This window comes from Protopterus annectens, chromosome 3.part1, assembly GCF_019279795.1.
Source record: "Protopterus annectens isolate FY-2018-M chromosome 3.part1, PAN1.0, whole genome shotgun sequence".
In the NCBI taxonomy this organism is placed as follows: Eukaryota; Metazoa; Chordata; order Ceratodontiformes; family Protopteridae; genus Protopterus; species Protopterus annectens.
The window spans coordinates 909928626-909953741 of record NC_056732.1 but is presented as its reverse complement, the minus strand read 5'-3'; positions in this window follow the sequence as shown (position 1 = coordinate 909953741).

Here is a 25116-nt window from a genome sequence, read left to right as displayed (position 1 = left end):
AATAACAGGATTTGTCTTAGCATGCATTTTTATGAAGGCTATGAAATCTGAAACTCAAAGGTATGTCATTATTTAGTGACTTCACTCCTCAGATACCCCAGTGATTTGACAGAAAACCACAGATTTTATGAGGCTCAGGCCAAAAATATGAAGCAAAAATCTGGATGGTTGAGAGGTATGCCAGCTACATATGTAAAGCCATAGATAGACTTATCATGCAACTAATCAATAAAGACATAAGGAACCTCCAAATACAGTACCCATCTTAATTTGGTTTCATTAAGGACAGGTCATGCTTCCTCGACCTGGTGGACTTTTTTGAAAAAGGTCAACAAAGCAGTTGCTGACCCTGTCCATATTTAAGAGCAACTTGTATCTATGGATGGGAAACCCCAGGATTGCTTCTGTACTACTAATAAACAGAGGCAGCCCCTAGATGCTTTATCTCATGCATGGGTCCCCTCAAATTATCTATGGTATGATGACAATTATTCTCACTAGATGTAACATATAATTATCGGCTATGGGATAAATAAAGCGCATCTATATTACCTTATCGTATGATGAAAATAGCGAACGCTATTTCATCATACCAATAATGTCAAAACCACAAAATATCGAACATACGGAACAGCAATTTTTTTCCAGGGAAAAAATTTGTTGCTCCGCAAAAAAATAAATAAATAAATAAATAAAAAAAAATAAATGTAAACACAAAGATAAGTGGAGGGCTGTGCCCCCCACACCTCCCCTACTTAAATATACCAACTCCGAGATCGCACCGTAGTGGAGGAAATGGCAAAGTCCTGAAGACGGCCCACCAATTTTTTTCCCTGGGAAAAAATTAGATGTTCCATGTCTTCGTTATTTTGCCATTTCGACAGTATCGGATCGACTAAATAGCTTTTGCTGTTTAGTCCATTCGATACACTAATATAGATCCAAATAAAGCCAGTCTAACACCCAATGGAATAGGTTAATTCAATCTCCAAATAGGAAATTGGAAAGGCTGAAAAACTGCCTGCAAGAGCAACTAGTTTAGTACTTACCATGGACATGGATTGCTCTGGCAGTGATCCATCTTAGTCTCATGATTAATCTTTAACATCTAGATGATGCATTGTCTAGATCATACAAAGTAATCATTGGAACCAATGCATTGTGGTAAGTCTGGAGTTGGACTCTGCAATAGTTAAGTGGAGAATCTCTCAAATACCTGCACACTCACAAGACACTGTCCTAGGTGGTGAAAACTTTGTTCAGCATCTTTAGCATTCCAGAGCATTAGGCACCAGGATGTAACACATTTTCATCCATTTGAAGTAATGCTGCACCTAGTCCATAGCTACTAGCAGCAATGCTCACAAATGTTGGCTTGTTAACATCATGGCATGCTAGCATCTGAGTTGTTGTTAACATTTCTTTAACAATGTTGAAAGCTCGAGCTTAAACACCTCACCATGACCAGGGTACATCTTTGTTTGACGTGTGTCAGCAGACATAACACAATATACATATCTGGCATAAATATGGTCAAGAATTTTTTTTCCTTTATCTTTTTATCTCTTAGCCTGCCATTCATCATCTCCCCAGTGGTACCCCAACTCTATTTCTTTAACAGTGGGGAACTAATGGTCTTTCTGATCTGTCCAGGATGGCTTGTATGTAGAACTGCCATCAGCTGCACAGGCATCAGAAGTGGTTTGTGCCCTCACCAGTACCATGTGTATGAAGCATTTTTTCTTGTCCATGTTTATCCTAACCTCACCTCCCCATTGGTGATGTGACCACCTGCACCTCTATGAGGACTGTCCATGCTCCCACTATATCTATGCATGTTTGTACCATGTTGACATAAAGTCTATTGTTTTATTCATTTTTTTATGTGACCTAGAATACTATTTCAAAACTTGTCCCAGATTTTAAATCTTTGGCCACCATTATTTTTATTACTTTGTCTCTGATTCTTGAGAAAAGAAACTGAGAGCTATGAATGTTATTTACAGCAGTTCTTTTGTTTTTCTGCCTAATGCACCAATAGCCGTTGCTTTACCAGTGCTCATTGTGTAGGGCAAAACAGCAATACTATATCACAGCTTTGTCTTTTTAACAGTGGAAATCCAGGGGATGTTTGCAAATCATACTTACCTCAATCTTAGAAACATTTCAATCTGCTTCAGTCCTGCAGTGCCTACTATTTACTATGTTTTATGAGACTGCATGTATGCAGGCCAGGTTTTACTATACCTATGTATTAACTTTGTTCTTAAACTTCCAATTTGTTAAAAACTGTTCTGTGTAACCGTAAGAAACTTATTAACATACATTTTCCTATTCAATGTAAGTAATGAATGTATAGTGAAATACTGCCTGAATTCATGCATGTATGCATGTATGTGTGTATATGTATTTATGGATAGGAGTACAGATATATTTATAGATGGATGTTATGCATTTTGTGACTAAGATGGCCCATCTCAGCTGTGGTAGCCTGTTTTTAGTGGGATCCTGGAGAGAAAAACTCCTAGTGCAGGGCATCTGGGGAGAAATGCTCCAAGTACAGAAGTTAAAAGTCATAAGTAGGATGATATAATGAGCATAAGTACAAATCTTCACAAAGTCAAGAGTTATACAATAAATGGTGTAATTGTTTATCTGACCTATGATTGTATAGTGTACCATGTTATGAAAAAGACGAAGAACATATGATGGTTGCAGGAGTAAATTGAGGATGGAGATAGAAAAGAATAAAAAACACTAAAAATGTGAGTTGTTTTGAGGGCTGGTTGCTTAGACACATAAGTGAGAGGAGGTAGTTGTGGTAAATCATATGACAGGGGAGTAGTAAGTTGCTTTGAGCGTATGAGAGCTCAGAGGTACACATAGTCAGATATAAGCTATATTAAGAGAAAGATACCCTAAAGTAAATGGAAGGAAACTGTGCATCATAAGTAGTACAAAAGTTGAGTGCTAATTCCAGTAAAGGAGATGAAAAAGGTAGTTAATTGGTTAGCACACTTTTGAGTTATATTTTAGGTTTTATGACTGAGATGGTTCCATATAGTAGTTTTATTTATTTATCTATCTTTTTGCTGACGAGGTTAGTTATACTAGGCTAGTAGCCTGTTTTCAGGTGAACACAAAAATTCCGCAAAAACAGTTATTCCAAGAAATTAACTAATCAGAAGATTTTTAAGTTATATGTTTAGGTTTTTATTAAAGATACAGTTCCTTAAACTGGTTAAATATGATTTTAGCTTCTGAGTGAAACATTTTAGGATTGTTTCATATGTAATTTGTGATTGTATTGAGTTCCATAATTTGATGACATGAACTGAGTAAAGCCATGTTTGTTCCCATCAACATGCCCTATATGTTATATATATTTTTGTTTATTTTACTTTTATATGTTGCAATTTCTATTTATCTTTCTAGCATACTGGGTGAATTGACAGTTTTATTTGCATATTTTGGCACAAATGTGGAAAGAATTATTGTCTTGCTTTTGTTTTTTTTTTTTTTTTGCATTTTGCCATTGTGAACCTTTCCTGTTTTCTAGTATTCAATGAGCCAGATTCTAGAAGAAAGTTACCGAAAATGGAGCAGCAAAGGAGGATGTCGGTGTGTTAGCAGTAGATGTGATTCCATAATGGATGCAAAAACCAGAACACCTAATAATTTATTCATCATAGGAAAATTCCAGACTCTGTGCATTCCTGCCAGATTCTAAAAAATAATGGGTGTGCATAACAACAATAAATTATGGCATATTAGTGCAGCAAAAATGTTATAGAAGCACTCAGTAGAGGCCATTTATTCTCACTTTTCCCTCTACTTTTTTCCATGAATTCCTAAGGAAGACTGCAGATTCCTCAATTTATTAGTTAAAAATGTAAGCTGTATTTAATGCATTAGGGAAGGCTAAACATGCGCTGAACTCTTGGTTAAACTTAATACGGACCTGAGGGCCCATAGCCTAGTAACTTCCTATGATCCTTTCTAAGATCCTGAGGTACTACAAGCTACACTAGAGGATGATCTGTGAATGCATACTTGAAGGCAGACAGAAAGGAGCCGAGATAGGCAGCAGTTAAGCCAGCACTCTGACCAGGAAATGCTTGATAGATAGAGGTTAGATGGAGAGCTGATGCAGGCTGTGCGAAGGATGTGTGCAGCATATATGACTGCACATAGTATGAAGGGTAACCCAGTCCCAGTAGAAAAAAAAGTGTGTCTGAGTCTGGGTATACTGTCCTTTGGGATATTCCAGCAGCATATGGGTGATGCTATAGGAATGTTCCATTCAGCTGCAAGTCATATTCTAAGACAATTCCTGGCAATAATGTATAGGAAAGTGGATGAATTCATCCACTTTCCAGCAACAGCCATGGAGTGCAGGACTGCATGGAACAGTCCTTTGCCATCGCCAGCTTCTCCTGTGTCTTCTGTGCAACTGACTGCACCCACATTCCAAGCAAAACCCCATTGTCACCTGATACTGAATTTTACATCAATTGGAAGGGGTAACCATCACTCATTTGTTTAGTTATGTGCTTTACAGACAACCTCATTATCAGTTTCATGGCAATGCACATTGGTAGTGTGCATCATGCAGCAAGTTGGAGAAAAAGAGTTCTGAGGACCACTTTCCAACATGGTGAAATTCCTGAGGGGCTCCTACTTGTTAAGTACAGCCTTGACTGCCCCATCAGATCTGGAAACACTAAGCCCTTGGTGCTGAACCAAGGAGCTGGATGTGGTGACAGTGACAGGCTGGGACACAGTGTGGGCATGAGGAGTACTGCAATGTGTATTTCTAGACATGCCTGCTGGGTGGAGAACAATTGCAGCATAGACAATAACATATAAAGGCTATGAGTAGGTCTACTGAGAAGGGCTCTGCCTCTCCCCACTGGAGGTAATTTGCTCATGAGGGTCAGGGCATGTAACACCCAGTTTGTACTATGACACTGCTTCAGTACCATCATAACAAGGCTTTCAATAGAGCATGAAACAGATATCATGCTATCATGCTGTGCAGCCAATGCTGCCATGACCTCCCAATTTCTGCACTGCTGGCCTTCATGAAGCACAAGCAGCTGGTGTGGTGCAGATCAGTAACATGAGCATTGAAGCTGTGAATGTTCATGCAACTCACAGCATCTGACACACATCCACAGACATCAGCTACATTCCCACTTGCAGTCTGATGTACAATATCATTCCACTGTGGGGTAGAGTCACCATCACTACCAGACTAACCTGGGGACAGAGGATCATGGTCTTCATGACCAATGTCTGAGGCCCTTAAATCATCAGACTGGCCTATCACACTATCCTCTTGGTTGGAGATTATATCATGAGACACAAACTGTACTCTTCTGGTCTGGACAATGTTGAACCCTTTGCAATGTCCTGTGTGCCATAGGCTGCAATATCAGAATGAGTGAATGAGGGTTGGGAGGGTGGCCTAATGGTTAATGTGTTTGCCTTGCAAACACAAGGTACAAGGTTTGAGTCTCACAAGGGTTAATTGGCTAGGCTTAAAATGGCTCGCAAGGGCAGTTAGCCTAGTACTAATCTATGAACCTATGAAGTACAGCACATCCAGCCTTAGGGTCAGTGTGCAGAATTGTGGAGGAGGCAGGAAGTGGATGTGCTGCAAATACAGAGATATGATACATGTCATACATTTACAGAAGGCAAATGAGGTTATGTATGAGTCAACTATGTTGTCAAATATCTAACATCCCTAATTATGGATATATCAACTTACCCGGCTGATGTGGCTGTGAATGGCCAAATGCCCATAGAGAGCAGTGAAAACCCATATTAGGCAGCAATCAAATGAGTGTGAAGGCCAATGTAAAATCACACACACGTAATGACATAACGACATATGTAAAACCACACATAGATAATGACATAATGGCATACCAATCAGTAAGAACAAAAGGAAAACTCCAGCAAGGCTAAAATTTTCACTGAGTGACCTCCCAAAATTCTTGTATCGTAGGCACATGGGATATATGTAAATGACCATTAAGAACATCCGGTTTCAGCTAATTGGCAATTCTGAATGCCCATGACTTGATTCATCATTTTAATGGACAATTTCAGGCCAATAAAGCCAAACCCCACTAGCTGTGGATATGCATATTTTGGCCTTGTTACAACCTTGTCAGCATAGCACAAGCAGAGTGTTTGACTAAGCATAAGAAACACAGGGCTGTTATACCCAGCTGATGTCCATTATCATTAGGGTCACTGCAAAATTATCCCAAACAACAAACTAAAACAATAAGTGAGAAGGTCACTGAAAATCCAATCAGTAAAAACAAAAGAAAAACTCCAGCAAAGCTAGAACTTCTACTGAGTGACCTCCCAAACCTCTTGTATCAGAGGCACATGGGATATATGTAAATGACCCTTATGAACATCAGGTGTTCCAGCTAATTCTGAATGCCCATGACTTGAGTCGTCATTTAAAGGACAGTTTCAGGCCAATAAAGCCAAACTACACTAGCTGTGGATATGCATATTTTGGCCTTGTTATGACCTCATCAGCATATCAGACATGTCCTCCTCTGACTCCAAATCCAGGGCTGAAAGTTGAATTGTTGAATTGCCACTGTGGTGTACAAACAGACAAGTACACAACAACTCAGTAGGAAGCACATACACATCATCAAGTGTCATATAAAGCAATTCATAAAACAGAATCAAAGAAAGAGATTCATACGTGATACCTGACATAGGTTTCTAGAAGATAAATGCCCTATAAAAGTTAATAGAACAACACTGCATGCGAAGTCACATTCACACTTAAGGATATTGCAATATACCAACTATTTGGACTGTCTTACCAAGTCTGTACTCCTCAAATGAGGCCAATTATGTCCGTTGATGTGTTGAACCTGTAGGTTAAAGTGCAACACAATCAATAACTTAATACATTTCACTGTCACCTTCAGGCAATGACAGACCAAGGGCACACATCAGCCTAAGTGAGTACAGAGACACGTACCTAATATGTGCCAAAGATGTCCAGAATGTGAGGGCTCTGCACAGGTGAATAGAACAGTATTATACCAATAGTCATGCTGACACTTAAGGATATTGCAGTGCAGCAGCAAACTAGGCAGTCTTACCTGGTCTGTCATCATCAGATGAGGCTGTGTTATTCAATGTGGAACAATTCAACATTCACTGTTAACTTCAGACAGCAGCAGGACAAGGATACGTATCAATCTAAGTACACAGACACATACATGTTGTGCACCAATAGTCAGAATGTGATGGCCCTATGCAAGTAAGTAGAACATCAGTACAAATGGTGCTTACAGTGTCACCTAAGCCGAGTCTATTTAATAGAACTTGCAAGCTGTCTTAATGGGTCTTTAGCAGTGATGTGCAGTAAAACATGGCATTGTTGTTTTGTTGTGACATGCATAAACACAGATAAGGCATGTAAATATAAATGTCTGTGAATGACAGCTTCATTACACTATTGTGTTTGTGAATGGTGCACATACCTGTACTTCCTGGAACACAAGACTCAATCCCTTCCCCAGGAATACAACAGCCTTGTAAGGTAGTATGGAAGGAGGCAAAGTGTATTGTTGTTTTATCCAGAGGAGGTATGATTGGCCCTCCACCAGTGGCATTCCTTGTCCTGTCATATAACTGCAGTCTGTTGGCTACATGGACGATCATTTCAGAGTATCGGTGATGACAGACATCATATGAGTGGTTATGTCCACCCAAAGCACTCATCATGATAGTGATGTCCCTCTTACTTGGTTCCTCCAGAATGTATCACCCGTCCACCCTAGAAAATTCCAGATGTGTTGACACAGGGCCTCTAAAATGGTTTATTTACTTATTTTTTATGTGGGAAAAATTATCATGTCTTTTTTCAAAAAAAAAGGTAAGTTGCACATATCAGGAGGAATGTGTATAGTGCACCTATTGACAGATCAGCATTTAAGTAATTTGTTGGTGTAATGCCACTCATATGCATTGCTTTGCAAAAAATCAGTGCAATGGGCATTGCTATCATGTACAGATAGTAAACATAAACATGTGCAAATACTGTGCATATGTCATGGAATATAAATTCTACATGTGCAACAGACATTCGCCTTTCTATATCTTAGGATATATCATATATGCAGAGATGAGTTTCTAACACAGTTCTTTTGGATAGTTGACAATCATGGGTCATTCACATGACCCCTACACCACCACCTCAGCAGAAACAACCCTGGGTTATTCACATCTATAGTGAACAAGGTGTATCTCCTAATTGCTAAATTAGTATCACATTTGTTGTACACATCAGTTTGTGTACCCTGCATTTGTAAATGTGCTCAATGATAGTCACCTGTGTTAGATGTAAATGTCTTATATATAAGGGGTCTATATTATAACCTCAAAATTGCACAATCACGAATACCCATTCATCGACACATAATTGTCGAATGTCCTCTTCAATGAACATCCACATCATAGATTTCTTTTTAAGGGAAAGAAACTAGTAGTCCATCAACCCACAACACAATATAACAAACACTATTAATTGGGGGGCTTCACCCCCCCTTACTAAATATACTAACTCTGAGATCACACTACAATGGGGAAAAGGGCAGATTTAAAATAATGGTCAGCTGATTTCTTTCCCTTGAAAAGAAATCGATTATGTGGCTGGTCGCTCAAAAGGACGTTTGACACTTAGGTGTTGATTAAAAGGACTCGTGATTTTGTACCTTCGAATATTTAATATAGACCCTATATAAGATATGTGTGTTTCCTGGATTGGTAATTGCTGCTGACCTTATACAAACCAGTCCCTGCTGTCTTGTCAGCATACAGTGAACAACTTAGAGTCTGGTAGTGGTGCTCAGTTCACTTCATGGTGTGCACATCTGGCTTGTCCATGTATTATAATGGTGTCTGATGTCTCATCGTGTCAGTGCTGTTGACAGAGTAACAACAATGTGTATTTTTTTTGGATTCCATTCTTCTTGCACCTAAATTTAGATAAATAAATATAGTTGTTAGAGCATTTAGCATACTTACATATGCTTTTGCACATTACTGTATCAAAAAGCACTCTTCTGTGTGCTGCGTTTGCGGAGTTTTTACTCAGATGTCCAGTGGGAGCATATGCTGTTTTAGGATGAAAACTATCTATGTTTGTGTAACCTGCTTGGGTTGAGTGATACATATATGATTTAACAATTAATACTTATCTACAATAGGATCTGCCAAAAAATTGTTTGTATATCTGTTATGTACATATATCATAACATGGCCATGTTTTATATTATAAGGAGCCATTTCCTTGATGATGTGACCCATACATTCCACTCACAATGTAATGTAAGTATTCTGTGAGGTTATCTGTTACCCATAGTACAATGTTGAACTAATGTGCATAAACATCCCAAAAATATACTAGAATTTGTACATGTGGTGATTTGGCTAACAGCACATATCCAACTCAGGGTATTTCAATGTGTATTAAAAGCTGTACATATTACTGTTGTATTATTTTGTGTTATTATCTTATTGCACCTCAGCATATACAGGGGTGGTCATCATTGTAGTATGCATCTCTCTATGTAACAACTGTTGCTTTACTGCTCTAGTATACACAATCTGTACAGAGTGGTTTTGAGTGTATACAGTAGCATTTATTACTGTAGATATGCAACATTCTTGTCTGTGTGTGAGCTGTTTATTCACGTGGCATGCTATCGTGGGTAAACATGCACATGTAACAACATATTTTATCCTGTTTTCTCACATAACTCCTTTAAATTAATGCCACTGTGCAAGTTGGTTTGCTATTTTGAGAAGTGCATTCAGTTATTACTCTGAGCTGTCATAGATTAGTTCCATCAATGTGTTGTGATGATGGCAGTGCTGCACACACCCTTAAGTTGGGCATGTGTACAAATTGACAGCCTCTGTTCTGATTATGATACTCATTCTTATTAGGCAGTATTGTTAGATTTGACATTTCAAGACAATACTGATACTTGGGAATCATTGCGCTTGATCATTGGACATTATATAGTTTTGTGTATATTGATGTGTGTGCACATGTCATATCATTATAAACATTATATGCTGCAGCTTTCATTGTTATGTGCGGTATCTAGCAAGGTATGGTATTGTTTGTATACCTTGCTAAATATCTTAACTGCATCATGTTACACTCTAGTGATACCTCTGACTATACTATTCCTTGGCATGTAAATTAATAAAACTACAAAAAAAAAAACTAGCCATACTAGAGTTTTCACTGAGTGATACCTTAAACCTCTTGTAATAGAAGCCAATGGGATATATGCAAGTGACCCCTTAAGGACATTAAGTGTTTTAGCTATATGGCTTCTGAAAGTCCATGACTTTTTAGTTTTTCTTTATAAGTCTTTATAGATACATTCAGGCCAATATAACCAAGCAGAGATAGTCAGGTATTGGTGTGTGTGTGTGTGTGTGTGTGTGTGTGTGTGTGTGTGTGTGTGTGTGTGTGTGTGTGTGTGTGTGTGTGTGTGTGTGTGTGTGTGTGTGTGTGTGTGTGTGTGTGTATGTGTGTGTCTGTGTGTGCGTCTCTACATGTGCTGTTCTGACATGTCCAGTGATGTCTCCTAGCTCTGTTCTGTTAAACATCCACGACTCATAGTATTACTGACAGGTGTTCTTACACACCTTTGATATTAACAGAGAGTACACTGTCACATGAAGTATGTGATGTGTGTTCCACCTCAATGAGATTGTGATGTCATCTGACCCATTTCTTTAACTCTATGATTGCATTACATATGCCATAGATGTATTGTAAATGTGTTGTCCTTAAGAATCTTACTTACATAATAGCCAATTACATACTGTGCTAGTGTTTTATATATTGCATGTTTTAACAATAACAATGCAGATGGAGTAATCTTCACCATAGTGGCACATAACATGAATAATAAATCCATACTGCACACAGTTTCTAGATCTGTTGCATTATTGTACGTACTGCTGTCATCTTTTTCCATTATTACTTTTTGTTAATATATTATGCTATGCTTACTGTCATGTTGCAGAGTCCAGAATCCATCCCAGTCCACCCATCCAGTGACGGTGATGAAGATGCACTCGACCTCTTCCAGGGCATCCTGACCCAAAGAATCAGCAAGGACAGCAGGATGACAATGGCAATGAGGGACTGGGACCAGCAGGGGCCATCATCCTGGAAGAATGTCCTCATTAGGTCCTTCATCTGTGTTCTGAGTACATCCATGCCAACATCACATATCTAGAAATTCAGATCATCCAGTTGGCATGATGGAGGTCATCATTACTGATGGTGATGAAAACATTACTACGTACACTTTTGTGCACACATCCCATAATGCAGTCATGTATCTTGTGATGCACACTTCGTAATCCAGATAATTTCAGGCTATAACATTTTTCTGCATTATAGCACATGCTCATACATACTGCTACCATTATCACCATCATGTCATGTGAACTTCATATGCTGCCATTTATGCTGACAGTGTTGCAGACATGGAGGAAAATTATTCCTGTACTCTGTATGTGGCCTGCCTCATCTGCATACATTGGCCCATGAAATGGTTATTTCTAATCCAGTATGACATAATATGTGATTGATATATTTAATGCAGTGTGCAGTTTGCCAGTGTCACACATTTGTGCTATTGGCAGTGCTCACATAGCTACATGAAAAGTTGATAACATATGACATGTGTGGTACATTTTACCTGATAATATTTATGAGGTTCCACACATGTACCACTGTAGTGTCATTCTCCTGTGAGTATGTGAACCTGGTTGATATATGTGCATACCTGTACACATTGTCACTGCAATGTTGATATTTTGTATGTCTTTTGACATACATGCCATATCAGGGAATTTGCTGCAATTGTAATGTTGTTGCATCACAGAATCCCATTGGCACTCTGCCCTATTGTGTGATGTTTCCTGGTACTTTGTATGCCATTAAGTGCTATCTCACCTCATAATACAGAATCATTACCCAGCTGTCTTCTATTCTAATCATTTATGTTTCAGCTGTTCACCTCTACGTAACTTGTCTCATTGCTATATGGAGGTAATGGCAAGGATTGACATTCAGCACTTTGATTTTGTCATTTTATGACAGCATTATATAAATATACTGTTTACTGAATCACTGTATTGTTCAGCCTTGTTATTATGGCACAGCAGCACTGTATTATTCCTATAGCTTGCCTTCCTCTGCTGCTTGTCATACATATTTATGTACCAGAGCAGTTTTCATTCTATATAATATGCCTGCATTGCTTTATATGGATGCACATGCATATGCCCTTAACAGTAACACCACACAAAACAACCCATGAAATGTAATAATACAAATAACTATTGTTCCCGCAAGTGGTGTGCCATAATTGTGTATGCAAAACTGTCCTTTGATCAGTCATACACATTTACATGTAATATTGTTATTATCTTTTGTAAGTATGTCATGTTTGCCTGGTAGCATATATGGATATGTGATAGTCAACATTTATTATGATATTTTCCTGTGCCAATTGCTGTTTAACTATTTCACATTTCTGGATACTACAAGCAGTGTTAATTTACTTTCATGTGAGCTGAGAATATTGTTAGAGTGCCAGTCAAGACAGAATGGTGAAGCAATAAGTGATATTAGCAAGTAAACATTCTGACGGACTTTTACTTCATTTCTTAAGTTAGAATAATGACCCAAAGTGTGCGCACACCAGAAGCCAATCATTTACGTTACCATACCTGCCATGCACACACCACACACCCCTGAAATCTGGAAATGTAAGCTATGTTGCAGCTATTTTAAAGTTAATATTTTACTAATTTCAAATACTAAGACAGCTATAGTACTGCATGGCTTTTAATGGGGAGGGTGCAACTGTGTACCAACTCTGGAATAGAAACTTTACACAGACTTTCATTTTAGCACTGTTTTATATTTAATTTTGAGTTGTAACTTTTGAGACACTTAAACATCAGAAAGCCCAATTAAAATTCTGTCTCTGATTTGTTCATCTCTTGTTTCAATATGCCCACAAATGTTGCCTTGTTCATACAAGTGCCTTACAAAAGCTTCAACACACTCTTTTTAAGTGTGCATACATCTGCAGAAGTATGCCTTCTCATGTATAGTGTTTCCTTTTGGTAAAAAATGCTCATTAAGCTTATTATTTACTGACTCAGAAGTAATACCCTTGCCCTCTAAGAATGAAAAGTAGCCATATATTACCTCTATTTCTTTGCAAATTGCATATCAGAAAGTCTTTACCTGAATTTGTTCTGTCTGTTTATCAGGAGTTGTTGCTGTTCTAAAGCAAATAAATATCTGTTTCCATGCTAATATGGCAAATAACTTCATGAAGTCAAACAGCTTTAATGGTTGAACACTGACATATTCAACAGCAATTTGGTAAAACAATCACTTAATGAGGTAAAATTACTTTTTTTTTTGTAAAACAAGAAAAAGAAAAAAGAAAAAGAAAGAAAGAAAGAAAAGCTTGTTGGCCACTATTTTTTTCTGACTGTATTGCTATTTTTTGGTTTTATTTTCTGAAGAAAATCGTGGTTCTGCTACCATATTATGATGCATACCTCTTTTTACCCAATCATGTTGAATGTCTGGGTCAGGAAGGTCGGGATACACCACCATTTGCAATAAAAATTATAATTTTTATTTTGTCTAAAAAGCACAAACAGTTCGGTCATCATGAATACACTTGATAATGACACTAGATTCAAGGCATTATGGGATATGATAGTTCTTTTAACAGCAATACAGTTATCTTAAAGTGGAAAGGTTATGAAACATATTCATAATATATATACATGCTCACAGCAAGTCTGTAACACTATAACTTGCAAATTTGTTTTCATGTGAATTTGTTTGTGTCTTTCGGCTTTTCCCGGTTAGGGGTCGCCACAGCGGAACTCCGGTCCGCTACTGATTAGCAGTAGATTTTTACTTGCTGGCTTGCCGGGCCTAACACACAACCTTTAATGAAGGAATGCCCATTCACGCATGTCGCCACACAGAAGACGCTCTAACTGAGAATCGAACGGGCAACGTCTAACTGTGAGGCGACAATGCTACCTGAATATCTAACATTATTCTACAATACTGATCAATCAGCTGTCCAGATGAAATGTGCATGGAAAAACAAAACTTTGCATAGAGATTGTTTATTGATTATGTCTAACTGATAATTGCATCATCCGGTTAACAAATGAGTTAAATACCATATTATATATAAAAATTATAATAAATATCTTGATAAATAATGAAAAAGATAGACATTGCATTTTAACTCGATTACTGCAGAGCTTCTGTAGTAATTAAAGTCATCAAATTTGCTTAATCAGTGTCTCTTTCTCTATGTTATTTAATTTTCTGTTTCCTAGGAAAAGCATCTTCATTTTTGTAGCAAAGTAGCATATGTCGGTAATGGTTAAAATGAAATGATGTTTTGTCTAATTAGCATCAACCATGATGTCAGTGAGAAGTAAAGAAAGAGCTGGAATTGGTGTGCATGCTTAAAGTAACAGGTCTGAAAAACCATAACACTAGCACTTTGAGTAAAATTGTTTAAATGAACAGCCTTGTAAATTTTGTACTGTGAAGTGCACATATATAAGACTCCTGTATTTTTCTATAATTATAATCATTTCCAAAGTTGCTGCATCTTTATTTTATAGATTCATTAACCAGGTAAGCCCACTGAAAAAAGTGTCTATTTCAGGGCTGAACAAGGAGCATTATCTGGACAACTGACTCGCTTAGATTCATACAGTGGGCAATAGGAGGTGGAAGAAATTAAACCCTGTATCCTTGACTACAAGAAGCTTTTCATTAAGAGATAGCTTTTCTGGCCATTAAATGGAAAATGACAGAGTAACAGAGTACTGGTGACTCATACAACTACCTCTAAGAACATAGCATTCACACCACTGGCCTTCAACCATTCCAGTCCTATTTCAAATGAAGAGAAAAAGACTTATTATTTTGTTTTCAGAGAATGCTAAACAGTTGTTATGAAATAGAAGTCTCTGGTTACCAATGAGAGCACACATGGTATTCAAGCCACCCATAGCATTATTTACATATGCACATATACTACACAGGAATATGCATATATAACTATATGTAACTAAGAATGTTGGTTGATTAAGGATGTGCAGAAACAACTATTTGCATGCGTTCTGTTTAATTCTACTGGTGAAGTAGGTAGTTCAATAAAATATATTTTCAATGTCTTTCAACATGCTTGCAGCAACCACAAAACTGAATACTTGGGTGGGATGGCATGTTGAATCTGTTATCATATTTCTTTACTAAAGTACCGATGTACCAAAGCTAATCATTGCCTTTGTCTCTCTATTACTTGTCAATGTTCAGTGATATTGCTGTGGTAGGTGACAAGATTTCTTCTCCACTGTGTATGATTGAATCTATAAATGTTTTACAACTAATGGCAATTTATTGATTTGCATATTTTATTTACCTGTTGATTTATGCAAAACTACAACACAAGTGTATCAAGTACATGCCTATTTTCAGAATGACCATTGTTAAATGCAATATTTCATTTAGAAACATGCCTTTTAAGGCATTGTTAGGACAGAAACCAAGTAAATTGATTAAAAGTTAAGCTCTTTATAAAACTAAAAAAATGATGACTGTCAGAAGTTAAAACTCTGCAAGGAATATAAATGGTATATGGAGCCATTAAATTTTAAGATTTTAAGTTGTCAAAAACAAGTCTGCAGTAGATTATTAGATAAATGAGAGCACCCTGTGAAAAGGCTGATTTTTTTGTAAATTAAATAGAGAACACACATTTACCATCTAATATAATTTAACTTATAAACAAAATGCATCACACTCATGCAATCAGCTTTAATAATTTATTATTTTACCAGTTGACTGTTTGGGCAGTGGCAGAGCCAGATCTAGCAACAGGAAACCTAGGCAGCTACCTAGGGCCAGCTGGTTGGGGTGGGGGGCACCCAGACATTTGTTTAATGTAATTAAAATGAAAAAAAAAGAAAAACAGGAAAACAAAGTTTACTTACATATTTTTTCCTAATCCATTGCATCTGCATTCAAAGTGGACACACACAATTTATGAAATTTGATTTTCCAAAGCCCTTGCTGATTTCTGAAACAGAAGTACCATGCAGAAGTTATAAGTAGGTGGATGAGATAAATTCTGAAGCAGAGGTACTCTGCTGTGCAGGAATTATTTAAGTGTACATTTCTCAAAATACAATTTCTAAAAAAGCTGGAAGGAAATAAATACTGGAAAAAGGAAAAAAAATAAGATGATAAAATGTGTACATTTATCAAATATAATGTGATTTGTATTTCAAAATGCTCGAGATGGAAATGTGTTAATTTATACCTGGAGGGTTAGACGCATCAAGTCTGTTGGAAGCAAAAGAGTGTCTGTGGCAATTGAGACTTGATGCGTCTAACCCTCCACCCTATTTCCTTCCAGCTTTTTTAGAAATTGTATTTTAAGAAATGTACATATTTTACTTGTTAAGCTTTTTAAATATGTTTAAATATATTTTTAAGATGTTTTATGTATTTGCATATGTAATTTATTGGCTTTCCTGATTGGTTTTAGACACAAGGGATGTGTTATATACATGTGTATATATGAAGATGCTTTTAATTTGTTTTTCTACTATGATGATGCCCAAAGAAGCAATTGGGCGAAAGCACTTAGTGGACATGTGAAGTTGTTTTATACTCAATAAAGGGTTAACTGTCATGGAACTGGCCGTTTTTTTTTTTTTTTTAAAGGAAGATCTCCGTTCTCTTTTTTAAAGCTATCTCGCTATGTTAAACTCATTTAACATAGTGAGATATCTGTAAAAAAAGCAACAGAGAAAGATGTCTGTTGCTTTTTTTTTAAAGATATCTCACTATGGTAAACGTATAACATAGCGAGATTACAACAACAGAGATCTTCCGTTCTCCATTGCTACCTAACACAAACAATAAAAATCAAGACTTATACTAATGGAAAAAGTCCAGGCGACCGGACCTTTTTCCATTAGTATATGTTAGATTTACAATGGGCACGCTGTTTGGGCTGGCCAATCAGCATGCACGTTTTGGAATTCTAATTGGCAGTCATTGTATAATTCATTTGTTTCACTGAAAAATGTTCAAAACTACAAATTTAAAATGTACTGTAATAAATATTGTTGTTTTTAACAAGAATTACATTAAATCTGGAAGGTAAATCAAAAAATGCATGCAATTATGCCTGGTCCTAAAAATGTTTCATGGGGCACATGGTTTGAAAACAGCACAGGGACCAAGATAAGCTTAGTCTGCCCTGGCCAGGTGCATTTTTGATGAAAGTAAGCTTCATCAGAAGAGCATTTACTGTTACTCATGCTAAGTCTGTTCTCAATGTGCAACTGTTTTGTTTAGCAAATGGCCATCAGTGGTTGTGCTATAAAATTTGAAAGCAATGTTAGTAGGGTAACATATAACAAACTCACTTTTGGTGCAAAAGGCTGTGGGTTCTACTCCTACACTAGTAGATGGATTGCTGAAACTGCAGTGCAGTATAAAGTGGCTACTGTACTCCTGAGTGTGTCATCATTTGGATGAGATGTTAAACCAAGAACCATCTGTCTATGTTGGTAGTAGGTGCAACGAGATTTTTTTACATCCACCTGAACTGTCAAAAGAGTAGGAGTCCTTTATTTTATACCATTTACGTATTGTATACACATTTTCATTATTTACACTTTATAAATATTCAACTTGCCAAATTCTTAGTAATGTACTTAATCTTTTAATTTCCCCACTCTTTTTGCTATAACCAAGTACTTCTGCCTTGCACCATACCTTATTAAACATAACTTCCTACACCCATGCTACCCAAATATTAAAAAAATACTATCTATTTTTCAACATATTGTCTAGTTCCCCCATAATACTCATATAACCTCATATTCATATTTAAATGTTCCACCCATTTATTTAATTTAAGGAAAACACTTAAAAATCTCTCTGTAATAGTCTGATGTTGACACAATTAAAAAAAAAAACATGTTCATTCGTTTCTAATTGTTTGCAAAATAAAAACAATCTCTGAGAAAGAAATAATTTTATACAATATATTTACCTTCACTGACAATTTATTTATACCTAATCGTTACAAAAATTTATGACATTCTAATTTCTTAAATCTATTATCACTTCCCTTAACTGCACCAACAATATTTTCATTTATTCCCTCCCAAGGATTCAAAACATATCCCCGGGATTCATGAAGCTTGCACCAGGTGCAGGTGTAGCGTCAGCATTCTAACACCAAAGATGGCACCGAACGATTCAGGTACGAGCTGTTGCCACGTGCACTACCTGCGTACGCTACGCCCGCACAACTCCTGAGCCTTGTATGCTAATTACTCCATGTGTAACAGTGTAGCATGCAAATGAAGGTATGTAGTGAATCAGGAAGTGGTGCAGGCGTAGTGTAAGCATGCAGAAATGTAAACCGTAGAAAACAGTTTACATTTTTGCAAACATAAAATCGGAGTCGTGACAGCCGACCAAACACATGTATTATATTGTTAATATATGCCAGTGGCTAAATATATAGCCATTGGCATAAAAAAAAAATGTACAAAATATAAAATTAACATTTAATATATATAGCCACACTATCGTGATGTGGAAGCGCAGGGCAGCGGTGCGCAAAGTGGATCGCAAGGAATATATAAAAATAAAGAATAAAACTGCAATGAAACACATATCATGATTTCCCCAAAATAGTCAATGGCAGGCATGCTACACCATACTCATGGCGCAAGGGTTGCTAAGGTGCAGTGACAGTGTTATGTGCAGTAACTAGGAATTAGTAGGCAATGCCATGCAAATGAGAGGAGTAATAGTGAATCACAGATTCCCCGCTGGTGTAAGGATGCACCTCACAGTGTAGCGTTATAACACCGAGGTGAGCCCTTGAGATAAAGATGACATCAAGAGAGGGGTGTGTCGCCATTGCTGTAAGCACATTGGAGCATTGCTAAACTGGTCTGCCCCTAGCTAGGCAAAGCTGCAGGATAGGGGTGTGTCAAATTGCCCATAGCTATGCTTAGCTGAGAGTACACAAGGTAACTGAGTATGCATGTGAACGGAGATGAAAAGGCGCGTTGTTGTTGTTGTTGTGTCTTTTGGCTTTTCCCAGTTAGGGGTCGCCACAGTGGAACTCCGATCCGCTAATGATTGGCAGTAGATTCTTAAGTGCCGAGTTGCCAGCCCTGATGCACAACCTTCAACGGAGGTACACCCATTCACGCATGTCTCCACACAGAAGACACTCTAGCTGAGAATCGAACAGGACAACGTCTTACTGTGAGGTGACAATGCTACTGCAGCACCACCACCCCAGTAGATGAAAACGCAAGTAAACCCAGTAAATGGGTATGCACAGCACGCACTGCAACAGCTGAAACAGGAAGGCTATAGGAAAGAAATAAGGAAATGCTGCAGCAGTGAAATTGGAGTTCAAATGACTAATTAATACCTAGGAGCCTACAGTGGGCCATTGGCAACAGCTAACAAGGCTGCAAGCAGCTACCTGCAGAACAGGGAAGGGGAGGGGCTGTACTGCAAAGAAAACAGCAAAGTGTCAAAGCAGAACAAAGCCGATATACAGTATATCAGCTGCAAGGCACATTTCACCATGACTGGGAAGGGAAAGTACAAAACAAGAAAGACGGCAGGTGGATGTATGCCTGATAATGGGAGGGGATCCAGGTCTAAAAGTGAATTAAAGCCTTTAATTAATTTTTAGACGTGGATCCCCTCCCTTTAATTTAAAGGGCAACAGATTAATCAAGGCAAGCAAGTAGATCTCCACAGTAAAGGCCCCACACTTGCAGTACTCATTGCAAAACCCATAATTAAGACATGCAGCAGCTGGACTAGCTCATACAAACCCACTTACATCAGCAGCATCCATAGCACAATACAATAAAGTGTGAAAGCACCTCACACACATTTGTGTATTCCCATACACTCTGCACCAGTGGTGTATACAGACCGGGAAATTTTATTATGTACATGTTAGGGGCTGCCATAGCTTTGATCCACCAGCATGTGTTGGAGACTGAAGGTGGTGTGGAGGATGATGAACATGACCACCGCAGGCACCAGAGGAGGAGGAGAGTGTTCAGACCCAGGGTAACCTACCAGGGGCTACATGATCTGGAGATAGTAGAGCATTACAGGGTGGACAGGGACACCCTACAGCAACTTGTGGAGCTGTGCTGGCCACACCTCAGAGCCAGAATAAACAGAGGGGAACACATCCCAGTGGATACAAAGGTATGTGTAAACTTCAGAATACTAACTACAGGTACCTTTTAAAGACCAACTGGGGGTATCATGGAGATAAGACAAAAAAACACCAGAGACACTGATGTAGATATCCATGTTCTACTGATGATTCATCAGTAAAATGTGGATATCTACATCAGTGTCTTTTTCAGTTGTTTTTGGATTGTTTTGACCAAGATATCATGGGGATCTCACAGGCATCATCATCCAAAGTACTACACCTGTACCTGGATGCCATGTTACTACATGCCAATGAGCACATATACTTCCCCCGAACGTAGGAAGAGCTGGCCAGCAATATGCGTTTCTTCCATGTGGCAGAATATCCAGAGGTACTGGATGCAATAGACTGCACGCACATACACATCAAGTCACCACCCGGTGAGCAGGGTAGGCACTACATAAACCGCAAGGGATACCCCTCCAACAACTGCCAGGTCATGTGCAATGCCCAGGGCATTATCATGGATGTGTATGCTGGCAGCCCTGGAAGCTATCATGACTCCCACATCTGGCATGCCTCACAGCTGTATTGGTTATTTGCCAGGGGGGACATCCCAAATGGCCACCTGGTGGGAGATGCTGGCTATGCACTGGAACCGTGGATGATGACTCTCATCAGAAATTTACACACACCCATGCAGGAATACCATAATGAGGCACACGCACAAAACAGAATCATCATAGAGCATGTGTTTGGGATGCTGAAATCACGGTTCCGTTGCTTGGACATATCTGGTGGAGCCTTGCAGTACTCTCCAGGCACATGTGCCCACATCTTTATAGTGTGTGCCATGCTACACAATATGGTCCTGTGGAAACAGCTGCAGCCGAGACAGAATGGTAAAGGCCCTCACAGCCCACCACCATTGCCAAGAGCCCCATAGGCACAGTGGTACTCAGACCATGAACACCCTGAGCCAGTCCCAGTAGGCAGACGGAGGTGTGCCCAGTATGCCCATGCCTTGACAAAGAGGGAATGTATAGCACACACACTGACAATGTAGGCACCAAGGGACTGGCACCTTTCTCCACCTGCACACACAGTAAAAATGGATGGCACACACACAAGACTACCTCATCCAACATAGGCAGCCCTCAACTATTGCACACACAACAGCCATTAGCACAAGGTAAGTCAACACCTGAACAGTAAATTAAGCTATCAGCATATGCAGATACTGAATGTATAGATTCATAGGTGGGTACTTGGCCAACCGCCAGAGGCCATTCATAAGGCCAGCCAAAATGTGTCAGCTTTTGCCACCTCATTGAATCATTAACTGTCCCTCTGTGGAGCAAAGCCAATGGTGGGGTCCCTGGGGTGCATCTACTGCTCCCCATCCACCCTTCAAGGTTTCTCTTGCAGAGTATTAGTGAGGGGCTCTGCATAATGTAGTTAGGGATGTTGTTCCAAAGTATGGGGAGTGTCTGTGACAAGAAGCTGTCCTTCCAGCATCTTCCAGTTATTATTGTGGCAAGGTCAGCTCATTGCAATGTGTGGCTCACTGTGATATGGATTCCCATAGGTGGAGCATATCCATCCAGCCGGTGTTTGACATGGCTTTGTTGGCCAGTGGAGATCATCTCTGGGTAAATGAGATGCCACTGAGTAAAGCAGGAGTTTATGCAGTCTGGCTGCATAGGCCATATGTTGGAGGCCAGAATTCCCCTTGTTGAGGTACATTCGTGGACCCCCCAGCTGCTGGACATGTCCTCTGAGGTACATCCCACATGGGTTATTATACCCTATGATGGGACTGATGAGTGATGAGTAAAGGGGCACTATAATCCCAGTATGTCAGATGGCCTACATAGAAGGATGTCGTAACTGCTGTGGAGATATGATTGTCAAAGGGAGATCACTATTTACCTTAGTCCCCAAACTTTTGAACAAAAAGAAAAGCAATACGGCTCACAGGCATACCAGAACTTTTTATTAAGCACTTTCGTCTGCTATACAGCTTGACTTCCTCAGAATACAATCCACTTTAACTTCATTTCCATTTAAATACACACTCAATCACATGTCCTTAATTAACACTCAATTAATTCCTTAAAAACATAAAAAAATCTAAAAATATATTGAGTTGTCTAAACAAAATATGTTAAAAGAAAATGAAAATGCATATACACACACACTTCTGAATAAATCTTGAATAAAGAAAAGGGAGACTTGTATAAAATTAATCGTTTTATAACCTATAAACAATGTTTTAGCTGATAATATTTAAATCTATTCACCTCTAAAGCTCACTTGAAATTCTACTAATCTGGTAGAATGGGCTACTTGAAACTAATAAAGCCTAATACTAGGACTTAAAGACAAACCTAGTTTATACATGTTAACGTTTTATGATAAAAATACACACATTATATATGAAAATCTGCCTTCAGCTTTAAATAGCTGGAAATAGAGCATATTGTCCTCACTGAATGGGAAACTACTAAGGTATTCACCTCTGAGTTGTATAGGTATTGCTTATTTCATGGGCGTTACCTAGATTACATACTTATTTTGTGCCGAGGGACACAAGTTGCATATACATTTTCATTTTCTTTTAGCATTTTGTTTAGACAACTCAATATATTTTTAGATGTTTGTATGTTTTTAAGGAACTAATTGAGTGTTAATTAAGGACATGTGATTGAGTGTGTATTTAAATGGAAATTAAGTTAAAGTTGATTGTATTCTGAGGAAGTCTAGCTGTAAAGCAGATGAAAGTGCTTAATAAATAGTTCTGGTACACCTATGAGCCATATTGCTTTTCTTTTTGTTCAAAAGTTTGTGGAGTTTCGTCAGGTTACTTACCTTAGTCCCCAGATACCCCATTACCTCATCTGTATTAAAGTGACTGCCGCTCATGTGTTAATATGTGGGTGCCAATTCCACAATGGAATGACCATGCAGTTAGTGGCACTTGGCTCGAGGCCGTGTCATTGGCACCCTGTGATATTCTCTGTGAGGCCCCTTGAGGGATGTCCGTGTCAGCTGGACTATCATTCATGGCTCCCAATTTGCAGTCATTGCCAAACATGGTCTGCCATAGTCCACCTGTGTTTGCCTGTACATCTGAGATGTATATGCCTAACAGTAGGACTCCCAGGACTGAGTCCTGTGGGACACCAGTTGTGACTGTTCAAGAGTTGGACCTGGAGACTGCTAGTCATACCATGTGGGTTCTGTGTGTAAGCCTATTGGCTACCCAACCTGTGATGTATTGGCGAATGTACAGGCTGGTGTGTTTATCAATAATACCCGAGTAGGACATGGTGTCAAAAGCCTTGGTGAGGTCCAGGTAGTATGTGTGAACCACCTCCCCCATCATCTAATGTCTTGGTGACTGTATGTAAGACGTCAAACAGGTTCAGTAGGCATGAACTGCACTCAACCAAGCTGACCTGGGTTGGGTCACATGTTCGGAGGTTACCAATGTCATTGTTAATGAGTGCCATGAGGATGTGAACCATACCATTGCAGACCAGGCTAGTCAGGCTTATGGGGTGGTAGTTACTATGGTCAGTTGTAATTCCTCCTTAATGGAGTGGAATAACTGTTGCCACGAACCATTGTATGGGCATGTAGCCTGTGGAGAGGCTGAGGTAGGAATGCTTAATTAGGTGGGGGGTAGGCTGTCTTGTACAGTTTGCAAGATGCAGTCTGGGTCAACATCTGCCTCCAGTGATGCTGTGTTCTACTGTTAGAGAGGGCCATTTCCCCCTGTGTGTCTCTTATGGTTGGGATACTGTACTTTTTGGGTGATGTTGTGGGCTCTTTAAGAGGTGAAGTATGCACCGAATGTATCTGCAAGGATGCTGGTGATATCAGTAGGGTCAGCATATGTTGTTCTATATTTCACTGGCAAAGTGCAAATCTGTGTGTCACCACGTAGATCCTTGACATAGCCAAAGAAGGCTTTGTGGTTATCTTTCGAATCCTTGCGTATTCACCTGCTGATGTTAGCCTTGGATGATGTCATGAGGGACCTACGTATCATACTAATAGTGGTTACGGATGTCTGCCCTTTGTGGGATTTGCTGTGTGTCTGGAACACTGTCCTACTTCTGTAGTATAGCCTGCATTTAGCAGAGGTCCACCAAACCGATGTTCTTGTCTAGGAGGAGTGAGTCTTGGTTTACCAGTGATGGCACGATCCATACATCCATGTAGGTGCTTATAGATTGCATTTGTAAATCTATCTGTATCTTGAGCACTGTTTCTCCTTAGCGCAGGGGCTGTGAAACCCCCCATCCCTGTCACTAGTAGTGTAAATTTAGCTGTAGGAAAGGTATACACTGTGGTATCCATGGGTGGGGGAGATGCTAGGGTGTGGAAACAGTGAATAGTTCATGGTCAGATCTAATCAGTGACCAGTTAACCTCCACTGTGGTGCACCTGTTGCCCATGTTGGTGATGACCACATCTAGTAGTTTCCACCCCATGTTAGAGAGGTTACCCCATGATACAGGGCATATGAGGTGATACATTCCAGGAAGCGTTGGGCCTGGAAGTGAGTACCGGAGTACGTTTCCCAGTTAATGGTATGGTAGTTGACATCGATCAATGCCAGGGTGTGCTTTAGGACTGTCATGTTCTCCACTATCTCCAGGTAGATGGAGTGGAGGTCCTGGGTCATGGAGGGTGATCCGTAGCAGGCCACATT